The following is a 22,927-nucleotide window of genomic DNA, read 5'->3' on the forward strand; positions in this document are numbered from 1 at the left end:
AATGTTCAAGTTTGTTATACTTTTCTCCAACAGATGATTTGATATAATAACAGAAACCACAAGGAATATGTTTTTGATATTTATTTGTATATGGTTCTTTTGGATTAGGAGAAGCAGTATTTATCTTTTTAAGGATACATTCAAAATCAGCGTATATCACAAATGGGTGCATGATAGATTTATTATAATCTTCAAAAGAAATCTTTTCACCAGGTTTAGGCATTGTAATTACAGCTGATTTATGATTACTACAATATTTTGAATGTTGTTCTGATCGTTCTTTTGTATGAAATGAATTAAGACATCGCTTACAAGGATATATTTTGTTTGCTGTTCTGAATACCTGAGAAGAGATTAATCTTGATAAATTATTGATGTATGTGTAATGTGAATTCTTTCCAACACTAAAATATAAAAGGTCAATGTGTGTTTCTTCATTTTTATAGTTGTTTGAAATTTTTAATATTTGAACTTTGTTTGTATCCGTTAATCCATATACATTAATAGAAAGATTATTCTTTTTCTCAAATTTAGGAATATCTGTTAGTGGCATTGGGAATTTAAAATCTTTAATGTCTAAGGTATTCTCATATTTCATATATTGTTTTACTCTTTCTGAATTACATTTTGGTGGATGAAAGTGAGCAAGAACAGACCAGAGAAAACATTTATTATCATTGTTCTTAATATTAACAACTGCCTTCTTTCGTTTTATTTCTTTTGGTAATTCAATATAAGAAGAAGCTTTAAGAGGGTTTGATTTTAGAATGTGTATATCTAAAAAGATGATTTTTTTAATACTGAATCCACTTCCTACCACTGTATTATCAACATCCTCCTCTTGTCTTGATAGTTCTTCATAAACCCCACTATTCAAAAAATCTTGAAATGATGTTATAAAATGAAGACCTGTTCTCATATAAGGAGTATGTTCTTCATCTTGTCTTTTCATATTCATTTTCACTCCCATATAAAACTTTAAAGTTTTCATTTCTTTTAATGTCTTTTTAATAAATTTTTCAACATCGGGTTTCACTATTTCAATTGATTCAGCTATTGATGATGGACCGGGTTCTCCAAATTGAAAAATCCTTATTTTTATATGCCCTTTAAATGCCCCATCAGTGTTTTTAATATAATAGTCTCCCTTTACTTTAAACTCATTTTTCTTGTGTTTTTGTGATTGAAGATGTTGATTATAACTACTCTTCAAAACATCCTTTGAACAGATATCACAATGTTTTCTTTCCAACTCAAGAGGAGATATTTGATGAAATAGATTAAATGTGTGTTTGTTGGTTCGGAGGTGTTTTCTATAATGTTTATATTCGTGATTACAAACATCGCAGTACGTTGTATTCACCATATTTATAGAATAAAACTTTGCTTAAACTAAAATTTTCTTGATGAAAATTTCGTTTAATTTATAGGTGAATCTGTGCTTAAAAACATTTTATCCTCCAACTTTTTCACTTAATAAATACAATGTTTCAAGACACAAAAGACAAGTTTCAATCAATCTCTTCATCTGTTAAAGATACTGAGAAATATGTCAAGGATGTAAAATTGAACAAAGATAAATATAACAACTATTGGATAAAAACTATTATGGTAAATAATATGAGTTCTTCAATTTCCTTCAGTGGAAGGGCTTTTAGTATACCTGGTAGAACATCAATTAAAGTATCTCTAACAAAAGTTTCTCCTCTCCTTCTAGTAATATATTCAAAACTAGAAAAAGCAATGAAACAAGAAAAAGTATCAAAGAACAAAAACCTTATGGATGAAGCTTTAGAAAGAAAAGATAAGACCATCTGTAATATGCAAGGAGAAATTTGTATTTTTTTCAACAACCCTAAAGATGTACATCCTGATGAAATAAAGGATGTTAATATATCAGGTGAAATGACATTTCGTTCAATAGTAGTTAACGATAATTTTAAAATTACCTTTAATATAAAAAATGTTGTCGTTGAATCTGATAATGAAAAAAAGTATATCGATATCGATGGTAATATACAACTGAAAGTATAGATGAATTTCAGTTTAAGTAATGTTTTACTTTATAAATATGCTAGACTTTCCTGATTCTCCATATGACAAATTTGAGAATTGTCCTGCGTGTGAAAGACGGGGATTAAACACAGAGTCAAAAGCCTATAAACAATGTATATTCTGTGATTATCTTCTAATTAATGATAATAAAAAATATAAAAAGGAAAATAATTCTTTTATATTTACACCAAAAATGAATTACTTTACAAGATTGATTAGAGAAATGAATGTAAAGTATGAGGATGATAACACACCTTTCCTTGCAAGGGAAGAAACTGAACGTATAAGAGAAATGTTCAAAGGATTGTTGTTGTATATTATTCATGGATGTAATTTTCAGGGAAATATCAACACAAGATATTGTATAAATAAAATAATGGATTATCTTGAAATTAAACCTGAACTTAGGATAAAATATAGAGTTTCTAAAAAAGCCAATAATAAATTAAATAACCTGTTTTTCAAATATATAAATGAATGATTTTTTACCTATTTGGGAAAATAAGATAAAATTTAACAAGCATAAAAATCTCCCAAATTCATTAAGATGTCTCATAGTTGGTTCAAGTGGATGTGGAAAAACCTGCTTACTTTTAAAAATGCTCCTCACTCCCAACTTTTTAGATTATGATAATTTAATAATTTTCACAAAGTCGAGTTTTCAACCAGAGTATCAACTACTCTCACAAGGTTTTAATGCTGGTCTTCAAAAAGAAGATATAATAGGTTTATTTAAACGTCAAAAAAACCGAAATGATTATAACATTGAAGATATAATTCAACTATTTTGTGATACACAGAGATGTAAAAAGAAATCAAATCTTATAACTTGTATTCTTAGTGATAATACGGATGATATACCGTCTCCCCAAGATTTGGATAAATCAAAAAGAACCTCGTTATCTTTGATGATTGTGTTAATGAGAGAAACCAAACGGTAATGGACAGCTACTACACAAGAGGGAGACATTCTTCTTGTAATTGTATTTATCTTAGTCAATCGTACTTTCAACTTCCTCGTCGTTCCATCAGAAACAATGCTAATACTTTTATTTTATTCAAGTTAAATTCAATAGATATCAATAATTTTTGGAGAGATAATTGTTCTACATTATGTAGTAAAAAGAAATTTGAGGATTATATGAAGCACACGAATGAAAAATATAAATATATTGTTGTGAAACAAGATGAGATATTAAGGGATATATTTTTTGTTTTATAAACAATTACATATATAAATGACAACTATTATTATAAATCTTGTGGGTAAATCTGCTTCTGGAAAAAACTTTCATAAATCAAGGTTCTTGTGTAGTACAAATGAGAATATTGTAAATTTACTTAAAAAACACCCCGTGATACGCATTGTATCAACAACAACTAGAGCAATAAGACCTGGAGAAATAAAAGGTGAAGATTATCACTATATTTCAGTGGAGGAACATATGCGATTGAGGAATGAAGGACAAATATTTGAGGAGGTTTCTCTTGGTACAACAAAATATTCACATTGTAAGAGTGAGTTAAGGAAACTAAAATCTGGTGGTGTTGGGATATTAGAAACTAATCCAGAAGGAACGAGACAAATTATTAAATATCTGAGCGGAGTGAAGATTTTATCATTCGGTTTTGATGTTGATGAAGAAACTCAACGCAAACGTATGAAAAGCAGAGATGCAAGTATTAGTGAAGAAGAAATTACAACTCGCATTAATGTTAATAAAGAATTTGATGAAATATTTAAAGAAAAGGATTTATTTGAACACATCTACTTGAATGATGAAGAAAAGGAAAATATCCCTGTTAATCTTTACAATTCATTAAATGATATTTTACAATAAATAAATGGATACAAAAGAAAGAGCAAGAAGATTTAAGGAACATCAAGAGTTGGTTTCAAAAGTTGTAAAACAACAGGAAGACATAAAGAAGAAACGCAGACAGAAACTAACGGGCGAAGAAGCATTTGAAAGAAAACAAGAGAAATTTTTTAAACCACTTTTAAAAACTTCCCAAGAAAAATGAAAGATGTTTCCACAGTTCCCACAGTAGAATATACTCCCAGAAAGCTTCAAATGTTAAAAGATTTCAGTCAAATGACGGAGGAAGAATTAGAGCATTTAGGAGAATTAGAATATGATGATGAAGGTTTATTTCAACAACTGGAAGAGATTAATCAACCCCCTGATTATATTGTGAATGCTGTTCAAAACAATGAATATTCAGCGGATTCAAAAACCAAAGCAGGACTCATTCCAACAGAACAACCAGCAATATTTCATCTTGTTCAAGAAAAGGTATTGATATTTAATGATGAATTAAGGTTCTTAAGTTCTGCTCAACCCCTGTTAAACTAACTCCGAGATTAATGTTTCTTCTCACAAAAGATGGAAGACAAGGTTCAACTGTGAGGGATGAATCAAAGTATATTGATAAACCATTGGATATGGAAAATAATGATGATAGAGTATATATTGATTTGCTGAACACTCTAAATTATAAGGTTATTCTTTCTGGTAAAAGTAGGAAGAATGAGAAGGAGAAACACATTATTCAGGCTTTAAGTATCCTTGGTTCAGGTATTAGTTTTCTTCCAAATGACCCATCGCAATTAGTTAATAGACTGTTATTGTTGTTAGGCAGTAAGAAGGCTGGAAATAACAATTGTTTTAATGAAGCATCAGCCATTTTAGACCAGTTGATGAACATGAAAATAATTAATAAATCTCAATATAAAGACATTTTATCTCATATTAAATAAGATGAGAAGCACAATCCTGAGTTTTAATTTCACAACAAGCGACCACACATCTTCATTCCCATACCCACTACAACTTGACACAACAAAAGAATATGAGGCATCTTTATTGTCCATGGAAACTTATAATACCTTATTTAATATAACCGAGAAAAATGACAAGTTTAGTTATAATCCGGGAAGTGGATACAAAACGATAACAGTCTCACCCGGAGCATACGAGATTTCTCAAATATCTTCCGAAATTGCTCGTCTTATGAAAGAACAGGGTGATGAACCAAAAAATATTGTTATAAACATTCAAAAACATACTTCAAAATCAACGATTAAAGTTAAAAATAACTACAAGGTTGATTTCACAATTGATAATTCATTTAGAGAGTTATTAGGTTTCTCCTCAAAAAAGATTGAAACTAATGGGACGTTTTACAGTGATAATGTCATTCAAATATCCTCAGGAATAAATTCGGTGTTAATTCACTGTGATTTGATTGATGGTGCTTATAATGATGGAAAAAAAAAATACAATATTTTCATTCAGCGCATACTCAACCCCAATTGGTTATAAATTCAATATGGAACCTAAAAATTTGGTTTATCTACCTGTGTCAGGAAAAACCATACACAGAGTAAATTTTAGGATAACCGACCAAGATAATCGTGTGATTTCTTTTAATGGAGAAGTTATATCCATCAGAATTCACCTACGTGAAGTTTTTCAATAAATAAATACGATGGTTATTGTGAGGAAACACGAGTTGGGAAAATATAAAATAATTACAGGGGATGGGATGTTCCTTTCCCGTACTACAAGGGTGAAGGTATGTATCTTGGTAGAGGATACTATAAACCTAAGAGACAAAGGGGTGTCGGACATCAATTTAGAGGAGATGGGATAATTGATACTCTCATGGGTATTGGTTCAACTATTCTTAAACATAAAGACCTAATTGGTTCAACTGCTTCTGCTGTGGGAAATGTAGCAGGTGCTGTAAAGAGTATTAAAGATGCTCAGAAGGAATCTCATAAATTACAAGCAATAAAAGAAATTAAGAAAGGTAAAACTCAGTTGTCCCCCCAAGAACGACAGAAAATAATTCAAATACTTGGAACAGGGTTTCAAAAGTTTTAACATCTTTTTTCCTAAATAAATACAAGTATGGAAGCAATTGATAGTATCTATGATTTGGATGATACTATTATTATCTCAAACTCCACTAAAAAAGAAGATTACTTCAATAAATAATCAACAAACCTATTTGAATCTCTCCGAAAGTTTCTTGTTGTGTAAATTTAAATTCACTAAGGCTGGGAATAACACAAACGCTACACTTGTAAATGATTTCTTCTGGAAAATGTTTGATAGTGTGCGATTGTATATTGGAACACAAGAAGTTGAAGCGGTTGATTATGTCTCTGCTGTATCTGAAATGATGAAATTTACACTCTATACATTCAGTGATAGAATGGGAAAGGGGTCTGTCGAAGGTTTTATTCCTGATATGTCAACGGGAACAAACACAGACCCTGGATATATTCAAAGGAAAGGAATGTATAATGATGATACAAAAGCAGAAAATAGTTTTACTGTGGCAGTTCCTCTTAAAGGTATATTTGGATCTTGTGATTATGATAAAGTTCTGTATGGTCTTAAAATTAGATTTCAACTACAAAGGAATGATAATGAAAATAGATTGCTTTTTGGTGTTGGTAGTGCTTTTGGTGAACAGAATAAATTTGTAATTGAGGAGATGAGTTGGTATATCAGTGAATATACTCCTAATCTTAAAACAGAAGAGATGTTGAATCGAAGACTTAACTCAAAGAAACCACTCAGTGTATCATACCTCAAAAGAAGATGTCAACACGTTAAACTCAATCAAACTACTTACACGTGGAATTTGGGTGTTCTGGAAGGAAAGCCACGATATCTGTGGATGATTTTTAAAAAGCCAGATGGTGATACTGCGACTGATAAGAATAATGCATTGAGTGATAATGCTAAGGTGAAACAACTTCGCGTTTCTCTAGATGGAACATTTTATCCACGAGATAGATTGGAAATTAATTGGGAAAAAATGATTTTGCTGAAGCATACAAGTCTTACCAAAAGGTGTGTGAAAGTAATGGAAATAAAGAACCTATTTTGGATATGACAGCATTTAAAAGTTTGTATACAATCTATGCGTTTGACCTGAGCGCTCAAAAGGAAACTATAAAGTCTAATCGAGTGGATACTTCCCTATACATTGAAAGAGGAGAGAGTGAAGAAGTTGATACATATTGTTTGCTTTTGGAAGAAACAGAATTGCAGATTAATACAGATAATGGTGTGATGATTAGTCTCACATAATTTTTTGTTAAATAAATGAGTGGCAAAGTACCAACTGGGGTATATGTTAATCAAATCAATCTTCATAAACTATCATCTTGTGTTCAAAATCAAAAGCCTTGTACGATTAACGTTAATACAATTCAGAGAAAAGGAGCAGTAAGAATTGATGTTTTGCTCACAAGAGAACAGGTTAAAATCTTGAATGACACTGGCTCACTTAAAATTAAAATGACAAAACCAATGTTGAAAAAATATTCAATAAGAGAGACGAGTGGAGGATTTCTCCCATTTCTAATTCCTTTATTTGCTGGTTTAAGTGCGGTTGGAGCATTGACGGGTGGTATTTCAACAGCGGTCAAAACTGCCAACGAAAGGAAGGCTCAACTCCAGGCTCAAAAAGAATTGGAAAGACATAACAAAGAGTTGGAGAAACAAATTAGTGGAAGTGGTGTAATTGTAGATTTTGCTGAAAAACTTGAAGGTCTGCCTGATAAAGCGAGATTGTTAGTTGGAGATATGCTTTCTTCTATAGCACAAGCAGGTGTAAAATTAACGAAAAGAGGTAATGGATTATATCTTTCTAATAAATAAATGAGCATTGATGAGTGGTTTAAAGAATTTGGAAAGAATACAACATCAAATTTACAACTTGCCAAATATTGTAAGAAATTAAAAATTCATAATGTGGTTATTTGTATGAGAGATGAATTAACAAATGTGTCGAAACATACAAAGAATATTATTATGAACTTAGAAGATAATGATGGGAACGTTTCTCATTGGGTTTGTATTTTTAATAGTCAAGACAAATATTATTTTGATAGTTTTGGTCTTCCACCACCTGTTGAAGTCATAAAATTCTTACAGAATGGTGTTTATCAAACATTTCAAGTCCAAGAATTAAATTCCAAGTGTTGTGGTCAATTATGTCTATATGTGTTATTTCAACTCAACAAAAATAAAAAATTTTATGATATTATTTTTAATCTAATATAAATGACTTATGTTGGTAAAGATGGTTCTATCTTTGGTGTATCTCAAGAACTGGATATTGATTTATCAAATTATTACACAAAGGCACAGGCTGAACGACATAAATATAATATAAACAAAAATATTAACATGAAAAATGCTTATAAATTAAAAAATTATCCAAGCCCGACTGACGCGAATGACTTGGTGAGATTAAGCGATTTATCACAATATATATACTTAAATAAAACGGCTGTGTATTCTAAAGATACAGAAGTGTTGATATTATCTCCAGGTCATACAGAATTCACAGTTCGAATTAAAATAAATTTTTATAAAGAAGGGCGTATCGTTTGTATGAGAATAGAACAATGGGTTATGATATGAATGATTTAGGGTATAATTGGTCATTTAAAATTAACCTCGAAGACCTGGAACAATTAAATCAGTCTCGTAAGGAAGAATATTATGCACTTGGTATCGAGAATGAGTTTTGTGGAGCCACGATTAGTAAACAACAAATAAAAGAATTTAATAAGGGTAAATATAATAATGGTTTTGCCCTTGTTTATCTCATGAAAACAGAAAAAACAGGATTATATATAATAAGTAAGGAAATACAAAATGATTTAACTATGGGAAGATGGGGAGGTGTTTCGTGCCATAATATTATTCTAACATATATTTCTAATACATAAATGACAGCAAGAAGGCTTCAAGAAAATTATCATTTCTGTGTCCAAGCATACCTTCAAGAAAAGGGTATTCGGTATTTTAATAAATATGTTCTACAACATAAGAATGAGGTATTTTCAATAAAAGATTGGCATTATGCTGATGTTGATAAACCGACAACTTTAGATTTAATTAGAATGTTAAATAATGAAAAAATTATAAGGTTAAGAAAAGGTAAGGCTCTTTTAGAAATTCAAAAGAAATTTTATTGGTTTCCTGTTGTAAAAAAATTATTTTGAATACAGGAATAACAAGAAATCCTGATGAATATATGTATAATATTCTATGGGGTGTAAACGATTCAAGGATAGTAAGGGATGAGGAAGGAGTTGAAGAAGAGAGGGAAGAGGAGGAAAAGGAGAAGGAGGAGAGGGAGAAGAAAGAGAAGGAGGAAAAGGAGAAGAGAGAGAAGGAGGAGAGGGAGAAGAAAGAGAAGGAGGAAAAGGAGAAGAGAGAGAAGGAGGAAAGAGAGAATAGAGAGAGGGAGGAAAGAGAGAAGAGAGAGAGGGAGAAGAAAGAGAAGGAGGAAAAGGAGAAGAGAGAGAAGGAGGAAAAGGAGAAGAGAGAGAGAAGGAGGAAAGAGAGAATAGAGAGAGGGAGGAAAGAGAGAGAATGAATAAATATCAAAATATGGAAACCAGTGAGATTCAAAAAAGATTGGTGGTATTACAGAAAATAACTCAACCCACCGAGGCGGAAAACAAAGAATTGACAAGTCTATTTGCAATATTTTCTTCAAGACTATTGACATCGTCAAGCTATTCATTTTAATTCAAGTTTTTTCTTAAATAAATGGAGGAGAGAGTGAAGGCATTTCTTAGGATTCTTTATGTTTTAAAAATTAAGATTCAAATGTGCATATTGGAAACTAAAAAGGTTTTTGCACTCTGCAGGAATTTTTATCATAAATAAATGAGTTATTGTCTCAAATGTAAAAAGAAAACTAATACTAAAAATATTTCATATATTAAAAGTAAAAATAACAGGGTTATACAAAAAGGTATATGTTCGGTGTGTGGTTCAAAAAAAAATCAATTTATCTCCAAACACAAACTCGGAGGAGATATACAAAAGTTTTTATCAGGAAGTAAATTTACAACTACTGGAATACCAGGGGAATTACATCTTCCAGGGTATTCTTTCTGTGGTCCAGGCACAAACTTGGATAAAAGATTAGATGAGGCAGACAATCCTAAATCCTGGAGTAAACCAATCAATAGGGTTGATGAAGTGTGCATGAGACACGATATTGATTATGGGAATACCACAACGTTGGAAGAAAAGCATGAAGCCGATAGAGAAATGTTGTATAATTTGTCTCTGATACAAAATCCAACCTTGAGAGAAAAAGTTGATAGGTTCATCGTGAAGAAGATGATTAGTGCTAAATTGAAACTTGGACTTGGAAATTCAAAAAACTCATAGGCTCTAATGATGCCATTAAGACTGAAGAGCAATTAGCTGATGAATTACATCAACCAATATTCACAAAGTTTCAGAGAAGGAAAGTTTATTCCAAGGAAGTTGATTATATCTGGTCTGCTGATTTGATTGAACTCAATAATGATAAGGGGTACAAGTATGCTTTAACCGTTATTGATTTGAGGAGTAGATATGCGTGGGTTGTCCCTTTAAAAAACAAAACAGGTAATACTCTTATGTTAGCTTTTCAACAGATATTTAATAAAAGTAAGAGAAAACCTAAAAAATTGTGGACTGATGAGGGTAGAGAGTTTTATAACAAGACATTTATGAATTTTCTAAAAAATAACAGTATTACATTATACAGTACCTTTAATGAAGGGAAGGCAGTTGTTGTTGAACGTTTTAATCGTACCTTAAAAGAGAGACTATATAAAAAATTCACACAACTCGGTTCACAACAATGGTCATCTTTTATTCAGGATATTGTGGATAAGTATAATGACACGATTCACACGTCAACGAATATGAAGCCATCAGAAACATTTACAAAATTAAAATATGAAAAAGAGATTAATGTCAGAAAACCTAAGTTCAAAGTTGGTGATATCGTAAGAATATATAGGTGGAAATCTCATTTTGAAAAGGGTTTTACTGAACGATGGACGAAAGAACTTTTAAAATTGTTGATGTAATAGATACAGTTCCTTGGACTTATAAAATATATGATTTGGAAGGGGAAGAGATTTTAGGTTCATTTTATTCACAGGAATTACAAAAGACAAAACTAAGCAGATAATACACCTTTGTGGACACTCGAGGGCCAAGTCCGAGGTGTATAACAGTATATAATGTGTGTCAAGGGGTGGACGTTCTTACATCTGTGAACCCCAAACACAGAATCCTCAACTGAATAGTCAAGGCTTAACTTTTGTTTGTGTGTGTGTGTGTGTGTGTGTGTGTGTGTGCAATGGGAGCAATAGGTTGGCGCTTCACTCCCTCCTACTATACACCGTTGTGGACACTCGAGGGCCAAGTCCGAGGTGTATAACAGTATATAATGTGTGTCAAGGGGTGGACGTTCTTACATCTGTGAACCCCAAACACAGAATCCTCAACTGAATAGTCAAGGCTTAACTTTTGTTTGTTGATGTGTATGTGTGTGTGTGTCCCAACCCTCACATTCAAAATCTCAACCCCAACCCTCACATTCAAAATCTCAACCCCAACTCAATCCTCACCCAACACAGTCTTTTTCAAAATGAGATTTCCACCTATATATATATATATATATATATTTTACGTTTTTTTTTTTTTTTCTCATCTTCCAATTCTGTCTTTTAAGGCTTTCAGGTTTGATGACATAGAAAGAGGGAGTAAGAACTTTCTTGATAGGTTTAAATCCCAAAGAGTGGTAGCATTTCAAGTCTTCAAAATAACCCCAACTTTCCAAGTCTCCAAGGTAGTTATTTAAACCATCAAGGCAGAACTCATTTACTGATTTTTTCAAAATTTGTGAGTCTCCAAGGTAGTTCCCATATTTAGAACCATCTTGGCAGAACCCTTTTCCTGAGTCTCCAAGGTAGTTATTTAAACCATCAAGGCAGAACTCATTTACTGATTTTTTCAAAATTTGTGAGTCTCCAAGGTAAAACTTGTATTCTGGCTCATCAACGTATAACTTGTTCAGTGGGTATTGTCTTGATAACTCACAATGAGTACTATTGCTGTAAAACTCTTTTTCAGGATTTTGCTGGTCTCCAAGGTATAACTCTTTGGTTGGGTCATCAAGGACAAACTCGTTCTGTGGGTCTTGGTCGCTCATAAGGTCTTCAACCAAGCCAACAATTTCGCCCCAAGTTGTAGCAAAAGCAGTATTTTCATTTCGTATTTCAGACACAATTTCCTGTGAGAGAAAATAATAATGTATTAATTAAGTTATTTAATTATTAAATGAGTATGCTTCAATCAAAGTTTGAAAATAGGAAAATAAAAATCTTACCTCAACAGATAAGAGGTTTGAATCCAGTTCATCAACTTGAAGGTTTAGTTCCATACAAGACAGAGAGTTCCAAGGAACACCAAAGTCATCCCACTCAAGGTCTTGGTCGCTCATAAGGTCTTCAACCAAGCCAACAATTTCCCCAAGTTGTAGCAAAAGCAGTATTTTCATTTTGTATTTCAGATACAATTTCCTGTGAGAGAAAATAATAATGTATTAATTAAGTTATTTAATTATTAAATGAGTATGCTTCAATCAAAGTTTGAAAATAGGAAAATAAAAATCTTACCTCAACAGATAAGAGGTTTGAATCCAGTTCATCAACTTGAAGGTTTAGTTCCATACAAGACAGAGAGTTCCAAGGAACACCAAAGTCATCCCACTCAAGGTCTTGGTCGCTCATAAGGTCTTCAACCAAGCCAACAATTTCCCCCCAAGTTGTAGCAAAAGCAGTATTTTCATTTTGTATTTCAGATACAATTTCCTGTGAGAGAAAATAATAATGTATTAATTAAGTTATTTAATTATTAAATGAGTGCTTCAATCAAAGTTTGAAAATAGGAAAATAAAAATCTTACCTCAATAGATAAGAGGTTTGAATCCAGTTCATCAACTTGAAGGTTTAGTTCCATACAAGACAGAGAGTTCGAGGCAAGCACACAGCACACCATTGCCAGCAAGAACAAATGTTTAAAATGGAGCCTGGGTTTGAAGCTTTTATAGAGAAAGACTGGTGGGTGTGGTTTCCTTTGGAAATTCCCTGGGCAAGCCTAGGCAAGCCTTCATTGGGAAATTTTTCAAAACCATAACATCCTGTAATTTTCTAGTGATTTCTTTGTGAGTCAGAGATGAACTGGAAATGATGTAAGAGTGGGCGGGGCTTAGCAAAAGTAGGCGGAGCTTAGGAAAAGTGGGCGTGGCTTAGAAAAAATACCTTATGAAAAGTGGGCGGAGCTTAGCAAAAGTGGGCGGGGCTTAGGAAAAGTGGGCGTGGCTTAGAAAAAATACCTTATGAAAAGTGGGCGGAGCTTAGCAAAAGTGGGCGGGGCTTAGGAAAAGTGGGCGTGGCTTAGAAAAAATACCTTATGAAAAGTGGGCGGAGCTTAGCAAAAGTGGGCGGGGCTAAGCAAAAGTGGGCGGGGCTTAAAGAAAAGTGGGCGGGGCTTATTGAATACCTTGTGGAAAGTGGGCGGGGCTTAACAAAAGTGGGCGGGGCTTAAAGAAAAGTGGGCGGGGCTTAACAAAAAATAACCTGTGGCTCAGGAGGTGGTCAAACAAGAGCATTAAGAGAAGTTTATCATTTCGTAATGGCACAAAAGGGGTATCTTCAAAAATATAAAGATTCAAATGTTTTGTTTGTCAATATTTTAGATGGGGATTATTGTGCAAAGAAAATTAAACTATTGAAGGAATTTGAGAATGAACAAATCTTTATAGGTTCAATGAGTGAGCTGTTCAACCCCCAGGTGTTCAATTCAATGAGGTTCAACCTCCAAGTTAAAAGGGGAGACAAATAAATATACCTTGGGATAAAAAGGGGATTTATTTTTAGGGAAAAAAATATGAATCGCTGAAAATCCCCCATTCATTTACATGGGGAAAAGTGAGCCAGAATCAGTATTCTTACCCTACTTATATGTATATATATATGTATATATATATATATATATATATATGTTTATATATATATATATATATGTATATATATATATATATATATATATATATATATATATATATATATATATGTATATATAATATATATATATATATATATATATATATATATATGTATATATAATATATATATATATGTATATATATATATAATATATGTATATATATATATGTATATATATATATATAATATATGTATATATAATATATATATGTATATATATGTGAATATATAATATATGTATGTAGAAGAAGATATATATGTATATATATATATATATATATATATATATATATATATATATATATATATATATATATATATATATATATATATATATATATATATCTTCTTCTTCCTCTTTCGGCTTGCTCCCGCTAGGGGTCGCCACAGCGGACCAACTGTCTCCATTTTGCTCTATCCTCCACATCTTCCATTGACACTCCAACCACCCGCATGTCCGCCCTCACCGCATCCATGAACCTCTTCTTTGGCCTTCCTCTTCTCCTCCTGCCTGGCGGCTCCATCTTCAACATCCTTCTCCCGATATACTCCGTTTCCCTCCTGTGCACATGTCCAAACCATCGCAATCTCGCCTCTCTCACTTTGTCTCCAAACCGTCCTACCTGCGCTGTCCCTCTAATACACTCATTTCTTATCCTATCCATCCTCGTCACTCCCAACGAGAATCGCAGCATCTTTAACTCTGCCACCTCCAGCTCTGCTTCCTGTCTTTTTGTTAGCGCCACCGCCTCCAAACCATACAACATAGCTGGTCTCACTACCGTCTTATATACTTTCCCCTTCACTCTTGCAGCTACCCTTCTGTCACAAATCACTCCTGCAACTCTTCTCCACCCACTCCATCCTGCCTGCACTCTCTTTTCACTTCTCTCCCACACTCTCCGTTACTTTGGACAGTTGATCCCAAGTATTTAAACCAATCCACCTTCCCCACCTCAACTCCTTGCAACCGCACCATACCACCACCCTCCCTCTCATTTACGCACATGTACTCCGTCTTTCTCCTACTGACTAACATTCCCCTTCTCTCCAGTGCGTACCTCCACCTCTCAAGGCTCGATTCAGCCTGCTCCCTACTCTCCCTACAGATCATGATGTCATCCGCGAACATCATGGTCCATGGAGACTCCAGTCTGATCTCGTCCGTCAACCTGTCCATCACCATTGCAAACAGGAAAGGGCTCAGAGTCGATCCTTGGTGCAATCCCACTTTAACCTTAAACCGGTCCGTCATTCCTACCGCACACCTCACCGCTGTCACACTGTCCTCATACATATCCTGCACGATCCTCACATACTTCTCCACCACTCCCGACTTCCTCATACAATACCACAACTCCTCTCTTGGCACCCTATCATAAGCTTTCTCTAAATCCACAAACACACAATGTAACTCTTTCTGGCCTTCCCTATACTTCTCCATCAACTTTCTCAAAGCAAACATCGCATCAGTGGTGCTCTTTCCTGGCATAAACCCATATTGCTGCTCACAGATCGTCACCTCTCCTCTCAACCGAGCTTCCACTACTCTTTCCCACAACTTCATGGTGTGGCTTAACAACTTTATCCCTCTGTAATTTCCACAGCTCTGCACATCACCCTTATTCTTGAAAATCGGAATCAGTACACTTAATCTCCACTCCTCCGGCATCCTCTCACTTTCCAAGACTTTATTAAACAATCTGGTTAACAACCCCACTGCCATCTCTCCTAAGCACTTCCATGCCTCCACTGGTATTCCATCTGGGCCAACCGCCTTTCCACTTTTCATCTTCTTCATAGCAGTCCTCACTTCATCCTTACTGATCCACCCCACTTCCAGATTCACTATCTCCACCTCTTCCAACCTTCTCTCTCTCTCATTTTCTTCATTCATCAGCTCCTCAAAGTACTCCATCCACCTTCTCAACACACTCTCCTCGCTCGTCAGCACATTCCCATTTGCGTCCTTTATCACCCGAACCTGCAGCACATCCTTCCCAGCTCGGTCCCTCTGTCTTGCCAATCGGTACAAATCCTTTTCCCCTTCTTTTGTATCCAACTTCTCATACAGCTCATCATATGCCTTTTCCTTGGCCTTAGCCACCTCTCTTTTTGCTTTTCGACGCCACTCCTTGTACTCCTGCCGACTTTCTTCATCTCTCTGACTATCCCACTTCTTTTTAGCCAACCCCTTCTTCCTTATACTTTCTTGTACTTCCTCATTCCACCACCAAGTCTCCTTATCTTCCTTCCTCTGTCCAGATGTCACACCAAGTACCTTCCTAGCTATCTCCCTCACAACTTCTGCTGTCGTTGCCCAATCATCCCACCCATCTTTACCACCATCCAACGCCTGTCTCACCTCCTCCCTAAATTTCACGCAACAGTCTTCCTCCTTCAGCTTCCACCATCTGGTCCTTGGTTCAGCCCTCACTCTCTTCCTCAACCTCACCTCTAAAGTCATCCTACAGACCACCAATCGATGCTGTCGAGCTACACTCTCCCCTGCCACAACCTTACAGTCACTAATCTCTTTCAGGTTGCATCTCCTACTTAAGATGTAATCCACCTGTGTGCACTTTCCTCCACTCTTGTATGTCACCCTGTGTTCCTCCTTCTTCTTGAAATACGTGTTTACCACTGCCATTTCCATTCTTTTTGCAAACTCTACCACCATTTGCCCTTCCACATTTCTCTTGTTGAGACCGTACCTCCCCATCACCTCCTCATCCTCTTTATTCCCTTCCCCAACATGTCCATTGAAATCTGCTCCAATCACCACTCTTTCATCCTTGGATACACTCTCCACCACTTCATCTAACTCACTCCAGAAATCTTCTTTATATTCCATCTCACACCCCATATGTGGGGCATATGCACTGATGACATTCATCATCACCCCTTCAATTTCCAACTTCACACTCATCACTCGGTCAGACACCCTCCTCACCTCCAATACCCTCGTGACATGATCTTCCTTCAGGATTATCCCGACACCATTTCTCCTCCCATCCACACCATGGTAGAACAGTTTGAAACCACCTCCAATGCTCCTCGCCTTACTCCCCATCCACTTGGTCTCTTGTACACACAGTATGTCCACCTTTCTTCTCTCCATCATATCAGCCAACTCTCGCCCTTTGCCAGTCATCATCCCAACATTCAGAGTTCCAACTCTCACCTGCACACTTCTACCCTTCCCCCTCTCTCACTGCCTCCAGACTCGCCTTCCCCGTCTCCTTCTCCTCCTTCGCCCAGCAGTAGCACAATTTCCACTGGTGCCCTGCTGACCACCGGTACCGGTGGCGGTCGTTGGTAACCCGGGCCTCGACCGATCCGGTATGGAAATTCGTTTTGTTGTCCGCATAATGATTTGGCATAGGTTTTTACGCCGGATGCCCTTCCTGACGCAACCCTGGTCGCCTCTTACGACACACAGGGATATGGTACACCTATTCTAACCGGGGCATACACCGGGCCCAGTGCAACTGGTGCTCATTTCGCCGACCTCGGAAGGATGGCAGGCTGAGTCAACCCCCTGGTGTTTTCGACTTGGTTTATATATATTTATATATATATATAGATACATATATATATATATATATATATATATATATATATATATATATATATACACATTATATATATATATATATATATATATATATATACATATACATATACATATACATACATATATTAATTCAGTGTCCCAATGGGGCTTGAACTCAGGGCCTCTTGGGTCCCAAGCCACTGCCCTTACCACTGCGCCAACACCAGGCTTGATATATGTGTATATATATATATATATATATATATATATATATATATATATATATATATATATATATATATATATATATATATATATATATATATATATATATATATATATATATATATATATATATATATATATATATATATATATATATATATATATATATATATATATATATATATATATATATATATATATATATATATATATATATATATATATATATATATATATATATATATATATATATATATATATATATATATATATATATATATATATATATATATATATATATATATATATATATATATATATATATATATATATATATATATATATATATATATATATATATATATATATATATATATATATATATATATATATATATATGTATGTGTATGTATTTATTTTTATATATATATATATATATATATATATATATATATATATGTATATGTATATAGGTATATGTATATATATATATATATATATATATATATATATATATATATATATATATATATATATATATGTATATGAGTAGGGTAAGAATACTGATTCTGGCTCACTTTTCCCCATGTAAATGAATGGGGGATTTTCAGCGATTCCCTTTTTTTTCCCTAAAAATAAACCCCCTTTTTATCCCAAGGTATATTTATTTGTCTCCCCTTTTAACTTGGAGGTTGAACCTCATTGAATTGAACACCTGGGGGTTGAACAGCTCACTCATTGAACCTATAAAGATTTGTTCATTCTCAAATTCCTTCAATAGTTTAATTTTCTTTGCACAATAATCCCCATCTAAAATATTGACAAACAAAACATTTGAATCTTTATATTTTTGAAGATACCCCTTTTGTGCCATTACGAAATGATAAACTTCTCTTAATGCTCTTGTTTGACCACCTCCTGAGCCACAGGTTATTTTTTTGTTAAGCCCCGCCCACTTTTATTTAAGCCCCGCCCACTTTTGCTAAGCCCCGCCCACTTTCCACAAGGTATTCAATAAGCCCCGCCCACTTTTCTTTAAGCCCCGCCCACTTTTGCTAAGCTCCACCCACTTTTCGTGAGGTATTTTTTTTAGCCACGCCCACTTTTTCTAAGCCCTGCCCACTTTGCTAAGCTCCGCCCACTTTTCATGAGGTATTTTTTCTAAGCCACGCCCACTTTTCCTAAGCCCCGCCCACTTTTGCTAAGCTCCGCCCCTTTTCATAAGGTATTTTTTCTAAGCCACGCCCACTTTTCCTAAGCCCCGCCCACTTTTGCTAAGCCCCGCCCACTCTTACATCATTTCCAGTTCATCTCTGACTCACAAAGAAATCACTAGAAAATTACAGGATGTTATGGTTTTGAAAAATTTCCCAATGAAGGCTTGCCTAGGCTTGCCCAGGGAATTTCCAAAGGAAACCACACCCACCAGTCTTTCTCTATAAAAGCTTCAAACCCAGGCTCCATTTTAAACATTTGTTTTTGCTGGCAATGGTGTGCTGTGTGCTTGTCTGGAACTCTCTGTCTTGTATGGAACTAAACCTTCAAGTTGATGAACTGGATTCAAACCTCTTATCTGTTGAGGTAAGATTTTTATTTTCCTATTTTCAAACTTTGATTGAAGCATACTCATTTAATAATTAAATAACTTAATTAATACATTATTATTTTCTCTCACAGGAAATTGTATCTGAAATACAAAATGAAAATACTGCTTTTGCTACAACTTGGGGGGAAATTGTTGGCTTGGTTGAAGACCTTATGAGCGACCAAGACCTTGAGTGGGATGACTTTGGTGTTCCTTGGAACTCTCTGTCTTGTATGGAACTAAACCTTCAAGTTGATGAACTGGATTCAAACCTCTTATCTGTTGAGGTAAGATTTTTATTTTCCTATTTTCAAACTTTGATTGAAGCATACTCATTTAATAATTAAATAACTTAATTAATACATTATTATTTTCTCTCACAGAAAATTGTGTCTGAAATACGAAATGAAAATACTGCTTTTGCTACAACTTGGGGCGAAATTGTTGACTTGGTTGAAGACCTTGTGAGCGACCAAGACCTACAGAACGAGCAAGACCTTGAGTGGGATGACTTTGGTGTTCCTTGGAACTCTCTGTCTTGTATGGAACTAAACCTTCAAGTTGATGAACTGGATTCAAACCTCTTATCTGTTGAGGTAAGATTTTTATTTTCCTATTTTCAAACTTTGATTGAAGCATACTCATTTAATAATTAAATAACTTAATTAATACATTATTATTTTCTCTCACAGGAAATTGTGTCTGAAATACGAAATGAAAATACTGCTTTTGCTACAACTTGGGGGGAAATTGTTGGCTTGGTTGAAGACCTTATGAGCGACCAAGACCCACAGAACGAGTTCGTCCTTGATGACCCAATCAAAGAGTTATACCTTGGAGACCAGCAAAATCCTGAAAAAGAGTTTTACAGCAATAGTACTCATTGTGAGTTATCAAGACAATACCCACTGAACAAGTTATACGTTGATGAGCCAGAATACAAGTTTTACCTTGGAGACTCACAAATTTTGAAAAAATCAGTAAATGAGTTCTGCCTTGATGGTTTAAATAACTACCTTGGAGACTCAGGAAAAGGGTTCTGCCAAGATGGTTCTAAATATGGAAACTACCTTGGAGACTCACAAATTTTGAAAAAATCAGTAAATGAGTTCTGCCTTGATGGTTTAAATAACTACCTTGGAGACTTGGAAAGTTGGGGTTATTTTGAAGACTTGAAATGCTACCACTCTTTGGGATTTAAACCTATCAAGAAAGTTCTTACTCCCTCTTTCTATGTCATCAAACCTGAAAGCCTTAAAAGACAGAATTGGAAGAAGAGAAAAAAAAAAAACGTAAAATATATATATATATATATATATATAGGTGGAAATCTCATTTTGAAAAAGACTGTGTTGGGTGAGGATTGAGTTGGGGTTGAGATTTTGAATGTGAGGGTTGGGGTTGAGATTTTGAATGTGAGGGTTGGGACACACACACACACACATACACATCAACAAACAAAAGTTAAGCCTTGACTATTCAGTTGAGGATTCTGTGTTTGGGGTTCACAGATGTAAGAACGTCCACCCCTTGACACACATTATATACTGTTATACACCTCGGACTTGGCCCTCAAGTGTCCACAACGGTGTATCGTAGGAGGGAGTGAAGCGCCAACCTATTGCTCCCATTGCACACACACACACACACACACACACACACACACACACACACACACACACACACACACAAACAAAAGTTAAGCCTTGACTATTCAGTTGAGGATTCTGTGTTTGGGGTTCACAGATGTAAGAACGTCCACCCCTTGACACACATTATATACTGTTATACACCTCGGACTTGGCCCTCGAGTGTCCACAAAGGTGTATTATCTGCTTAGTTTTGTCTTTTGTAATACCTGTGAATAAAATGAACCTAAAATCTCTTCCCCTTCCAAATCATATATTTTATAAGTCCAAGGAACTGTATCTATTACATCAACAATTTTAAAAAGTTCTTTCGTCCATCGTTCAGTAAAACCCTTTTCAAAATGAGATTTCCACCTATATATTCTTACGATATCACCAACTTTGAACTTAGGTTTTCTGACATTAATCTCTTTTTCATATTTTAATTTTGTAAATGTTTCTGATGGTTTCATATTTGTTGACGTGTGAATCGTGTCATTATACTTATCCACAATATCCTGAATAAAAGATGACCATTGTTGTGAACCGAGTTGTGTGAATTTTTTATATAGTTTCTCTTTTAAGGTACGATTAAAACGTTCAACAACAACTGCCTTCCCTTCATTAAAGGTACTGTATAATGTAATACTGTTATTTTTTAGAAAATTCATAAATGTCTTGTTATAAAACTCTCTACCCTCATCAGTCCACAATTTTTTAGGTTTTCTCTTACTTTTATTAAATATCTGTTGAAAAGCTAACATAAGAGTATTACCTGTTTTGTTTTTTAAAGGGACAACCCACGCATATCTACTCCTCAAATCAATAACGGTTAAAGCATACTTGTACCCCTTATCATTATTGAGTTCAATCAAATCAGCAGACCAGATATAATCAACTTCCTTGGAATAAACTTTCCTTCTCTGAAACTTTGTGAATATTGGTTTATGTAATTCATCAGCTAATTGCTCTTCAGTCTTAATGGCATCATTAGAGCCTATAAGTTTTTTGAATTTCCAAGTCCAAGTTTCAATTTAGCACTAATCATCTTCTTCACGATGAACCTATCAACTTTTTCTCTCAAGGTTGGATTTTGTATCAGAGACAAATTATACAACATTTCTCTATCGGCTTCATGCTTTTCTTCCAACGTTGTGGTATTCCCATAATCAATATCGTGTCTCATGCACACTTCATCAACTCTATTGATTGGTTTACTCCAGGATTTAGGATTGTCTGCCTCATCTAATCTTTTATCCAAGTTTGTGCCTGGACCACAGAAAGAATACCCTGGAAGATGTAATTCCCTGGTATTCCAGTAGTTGTAAATTTACTTCCTGATAAAAACTTTTGTATATCTCCTCCGAGTTTGTGTTTGGAGATAAATTGATTTTTTTGAACCACACACCGAACATATACCTTTTTGTATAACCCTGTTATTTTTACTTTTAATATATGAAATATTTTTAGTATTAGTTTTCTTTTTACATTTGAGACAATAACTCATTTATTTATGAGAAAAATTCCTGCAGAGTGCAAAAACCTTTTAGTTTCCAACATGCACATTTGAATCTTAATTTTTAAAACATAAAGAATCCGAAGAAATGCCTTCACTCTCTCCTCCATTTATTTAAGAAAAACTTGAATTAAAATGAATAGCTTGACGATGTCAATAGTCTTGAAGAAAATATTGCAAATAGACTTGTCAATTCTTTGTTTTCCTCCTCGGTGGGTTGAGTTATTTTCTGTAATACCACCAATCTTTTTTGAATCTCACTGGTTTCCATATTTTGATATTTATTCATTCTCTCTCTTTCCTCCCTCTCTCTCTTCTCCTTTTCCTCCTTCTCTTTCTTCTCCCTCTCTCTCTTCTCTCTTTCCTCCCTCTCTCTATTCTCTCTTTTCTCCTTCTCTCTCTTCTCCTTTTCCTCCTTCTCTTTCTTCTCTCTTTCCTCCCTCTCTCTATTCTCTCT

The 22,927-nt window shown here is 34.4% G+C and overlaps 1 protein-coding gene and 3 long non-coding RNA genes across 5 annotated transcripts in view; 2 read left to right on the forward strand and 2 right to left on the reverse strand.

The window, feature by feature from the left end:
• The window catches only part of LOC147010243 (protein Dr1-like), a 182,388-nt gene that overhangs the window by 102,442 nt on the left and 57,019 nt on the right, over positions 1 to 22,927 (forward strand). The window lies entirely within an intron of this gene.
• Positions 10,737 to 12,415, reverse strand: LOC147010246 (uncharacterized). Its single transcript, XR_015052953.1, has 2 exons — positions 12,280 to 12,415; positions 10,737 to 12,183 (listed from the first exon to the last, which is right to left on the reverse strand). It is a non-coding gene; the product is annotated as an uncharacterized LOC147010246 (long non-coding RNA).
• LOC147010247 (uncharacterized) lies at positions 12,419 to 13,907 on the reverse strand. Its single transcript, XR_015052952.1, has 3 exons — positions 12,858 to 13,907; positions 12,569 to 12,763; positions 12,419 to 12,472 (listed from the first exon to the last, which is right to left on the reverse strand). It is a non-coding gene; the product is annotated as an uncharacterized LOC147010247 (long non-coding RNA).
• On the forward strand, positions 18,962 to 21,495 carry LOC147010248 (uncharacterized). The gene is made up of 2 exons (XR_015052944.1): positions 18,962 to 19,922; positions 20,019 to 21,495. It is a non-coding gene; the product is annotated as an uncharacterized LOC147010248 (long non-coding RNA).

The sequence above is a fragment of the Eptatretus burgeri genome, chromosome 17 (assembly GCF_056783735.1).
Source record: "Eptatretus burgeri isolate ZD-2024b chromosome 17, Ebu_testis_v1, whole genome shotgun sequence".
Taxonomy (NCBI): domain Eukaryota; kingdom Metazoa; phylum Chordata; class Myxini; order Myxiniformes; family Myxinidae; genus Eptatretus; species Eptatretus burgeri.